Consider the following 4,098-nt stretch of genomic DNA (forward strand, 5'->3'; position numbering starts at 1 on the left):
ATCATCTCCAACAGGAAAGGAAGGTCAACATCTCACATGTCTGCTGAAGGTGGAGGAGTAAATAAAAGTCAACACGGCCGAGCAGCAGCACAAACCCAACATGTGTTTCAAATCCAGGGTGAACTCCGGGTCTGAAAAACCCCTCGTCAGCTCGTCTCGCTGCTCTGAACGTGACGGAAAATAAACGCACTTCATCTATTTTGATTCATTTAATCTCCGAGTGTTTGCTTTCAGTTACTCTGGGTTTTGTTCCTAACGCAGCAGCGTCTTATTTCTCTCAGTGGTTTGCGCATGAAATAGTTTAAAGTGCATTAAAATGTTTAAGCAGATAAAGTGTTAAGTTTTTCAGCTTTAAACACGACGGGCTTCATGTGACTGATACAGTGAATAAGGGACCAGCGCTGTGTGTCTGAGTGAACAACACGGCAGCGTTCACGCCCACTGTGCGAGTTTTAACACGAGTTTTACTGATTGAAATGCGAGTCACCATTTTGTGAATAAGTGTTAATTACAGTAGTTAATTTTACTCAAATAGAACTTTCAGCTCTGTAGTTCTGCTTTTAACTGACAAGTCCAGTGTCTCTGTGCTTTTATTCTATGTTTTGTAGCGTAGCGTTACGTGTAAAAACAAAATAACCCTCAAAAATCCATTAAAACATTACAGAGCCCTGAAACCTGAGAGTGTTGGTGTGGAGAGGTGTGTTGTTGTTCTGAAGTATTTGCAAGTTGTTTGTCAGGTGTTTGTTGAATGTTTGTGTGTAAGGTGTTTGTGATATTTTTTTGTGGTTCTCTAAGGTGTTTGTTGTGTTTGGGTGCAGTGCCTGCATGTGGTGTGTGTGTCAGGTGTTTATGAAGAGTTTGTGAAATGTTTCTGTTTGTGTGGTGTTTGTAAGGAGTTAGTGTGGAGTGGTGTGCTGTTGTTGTGAAGTATTTGCAAGTTGTTTGTGTGGTGGTGTTTGTGAAATGTTTGTGTGGTGTTTGTGTTTGCGGTGTGTGTGTGTATGTAGGGTGTTTGTTGTGTTTGTGTGGTGTTCATGAGGTGTTTATGAAGAGTTTGTGAAACGTTTCTGTTTGTGTGGTGTTTGTAAAATGTTTGTGTGGTGTTTGTGTATATGGTGTTTGTGTGTATAAGGTGTTTGTTGTGTTTGTGTGGTGTTCATGAGATGTTTATGAAGAGTTTGTGAAATGTTTCTGTTTGTGAGGTGTTTGTAAGGAGTTAGTGTGGAGTGGTGTGTTGTTCTGAAGTATTTGCAAGTTGTTTGTTAGGTGTTCCTTGGATGTTTGTGTGGTCGTGTTTGTGAAATGTTTGTGTGGTGTTTGTAAGGTGTTGGTGTAGAGTTGTGTGTTGTTGTTGTTGTGAAGTATTTGCAAGTTGTTTGTGTGGTGGTGTTTGTGAAATGTTTGTGTGGTGTTTGTGGTGTGTGTGTATGTGGTGTTTGTGTGTGTAAGGTGTTTGTTGTGTTTGTGTGGTGTTCATGAGGTGTTTATGAAGAGTTTGTGAAATGTTTCTGTTTGTGTGGTGTTTGTGAGGAGTTAGTGTGGAGTGGTGTGCTGTTGTTGTGAAGTATTTGCAAGTTGTTTGTCAGGTGTTCCTTGGATGTTTGTGTGGTTGTGTTTGTGTGGTTGTGTTTGTGAAGTATTTATAGTTGTTGTTCACAGTTAACGTGTGTAATGCTAAGCTGTAGCGGTGTCGTGTTCGCAGGTACAGTGAATGGAAAAGACTTGTGAGCTTTGAGTCATGTCTGCCGGAGCTCCTGAGCTTCTCATCATTTTAATGAAAGTTTTGTTAGTAAAAGTAGCTAATGTAATGTACTGACTGAGAATATAAACTTTTACACTCAACACAAACTACGTTTTAATGAAAACATTCTCGGCTCTGTGCGCTGTTCCTCTCGCTCTGACGCCTGCAGTAAGTTACGCATCTGAGTGGAGGAGCGCTCTTTTATTCTCCACTCGTTCTGTCGCTGCGGTTCGTTTAGAAACGAGAGAGCGGCGAACCTCGCCAGGCTGCTCCGAGTGTTAGCGAAGGTCATCCAGGTCATAAATTCTTCTGAGATGTAGCGAGGGTTAGCTGCCTGGGGCTGCGCCGTCACTGGACATGGTTTAATACAGGACGGTCCAGAGCTTCAGGTGTGTGTGTGTGTGTGTGTGTGTGTGTGTGCGTCTTTTATTTATCACCAGATCACTCCTATAAAATGTATTTATTGTAAGTAAAATATTTCAGGGGAGATATCCGGGTCACGACAGAACACTGTTCCTGAAAATAATTTGTGGAAATGTAGCTTAAAATGGAATTTTAGCTTGAGTTCCATTGGCTAACAGGGAAATGGGCGGAGTAAAAAGTTATACTGCAGCCAGCCACTAGAGGGCCTCAGAGCCAGTTTGGCTTCACTTACGACTCCCTGTTACAGCATCCACTCATATATACAGTCTGATCTTGGTGTATATGTGCACTATGTAGTGAGTAGGATGTGTGGTTTGGGACGTACCCACAGTGACCTAATCTCAGAGTTTATGTGCACTATATAGTGAACAGGGCGTGTGGTTTGGGACACACCCACAGTGACCTAATCTCAGAGTTTATGTGCACTATATAGTGAACAGGGCATGTGGTTTGGGACTCACCCACAGTGACCTAATCTGGGGGTTTATGTGCACTATATAGTGAACAGGGCGTGTGGTTTGGGACGTACTCACAGTGAACTAATCTTGGGGTTTATGTGCACTATATAGTGAGTAGGGCCGGTTCAGCTGCTCTAGTGCTTTATGAGGTCTGTGTAAGACCTGTAGGAGAATCCACACTGTGAGGGATTTTTACACTCATGTCCATTTCCTGAAATCTCCTGCCTGTGGTGATCAGGTGTGTGTAGTGCGTGTAGGAGTGTGTAGGAGTGTGTAGTGCATGTAGAAGTGTGTAGTGCATGTAGAAGTGTGTAGTGCGTGTAGAAGTGTGTAGAAGTGTGTAGTGCGTGTAGAAGTGTGTAGTGCATGTAGAAGTGTGTAGAAGTGTGTAGTGCGTGTAGAAGTGTGTAGTGCGTGTAGAAGTGTGTAGTGCATGTAGAAGTGTGTAGAAGTGTGTAGTGCGTGTAGAAGTGTGTAGTGCGTGTAGAAGTGTGTAGTGCATGTAGAAGTGTGTAAAAGCGTGTGGAAGTGTGTAGTGCATGTAGAAGCGTGTAGTGCGTGTAGAAGCGTGTAGTGCATGTAGAAGTGTGTAGAAGTGTGTAGTGCGTGTAGAAGTGTGTAGTGCATGTAGAAGTGTGTAAAAGCGTGTGGAAGTGTGTAGTGCATGTAGAAGCGTGTAGTGCGTGTAGAAGTGTGTAGAAGCGTGTAGAAGTGTGTAGTGCATGTAGAAGTGTGTAAAAGCGTGTAGGAGCGTGTAGTGTGTGTAGAAGCGTGTAGTGTGTGTAGAAGCGTGTAGTGCGTGTAGAAGCGTGTAGAAGCATGTAGGTGCGTGTAGGTGCATGTAGTGCGTGTAGAAGTGTGTAGTGCGTGTAGTGCGTGTGGAAGCGTGTAGTGCGTGTAGGTGCATGTAGTGCGTGCAGAAGTGTGTAGTGCGTGTAGAAGTGTGTAGTGCGTGTAGAAGTGTGTAGTGCGTGTAGTGCGTGTGGAAGCGTGTAGTGCGTGTGGAAGCGTGTAGTGCGTGTAGAAGCGTGTAGTGCATGTAGAAGCGCGTAGAAGCGTGTAGTGCGTGTAGAAGCGTGTAGTGCGTGTGGAAGCGTGTAGTGCGTGTAGAAGCGTGTAGGTGCGTGTAGGTGCGTGTAGTGCGTGTAGAAGCGTGTAGTGCGTGTGGAAGTGTGTAGTGCGTGGAGAAGCGTGTAGTGCATGTAGAAGTGTGTAGTGCGTGTAGAAGTGTGTAGTGCGTGTAGAAGTGTGTAGTGCGTGTAGAAGCGTGTAGAAGTGTGTAGTGTGTGTAGAAGTGTGTAGTGTGGTGTGTAGTGCGTGTAGAAGCGTGTAGTGCGTGTAGAAGTGTGTAGTGTGGTGTGTAGTGCGTGTAGAAGTGTGTAGAAGCGTGTAGTGTGGTGTGTAGTGCGTGTAGAAGTGTGTAGTGCGTGTAGAAGCATGTAGAAGCGTGTAGTGTGGTGTGTAGTGCGTGTAGAA

Source organism: Pangasianodon hypophthalmus, chromosome 14 (genome assembly GCF_027358585.1).
Source record: "Pangasianodon hypophthalmus isolate fPanHyp1 chromosome 14, fPanHyp1.pri, whole genome shotgun sequence".
In the NCBI taxonomy this organism is placed as follows: Eukaryota; Metazoa; Chordata; class Actinopteri; order Siluriformes; family Pangasiidae; genus Pangasianodon; species Pangasianodon hypophthalmus.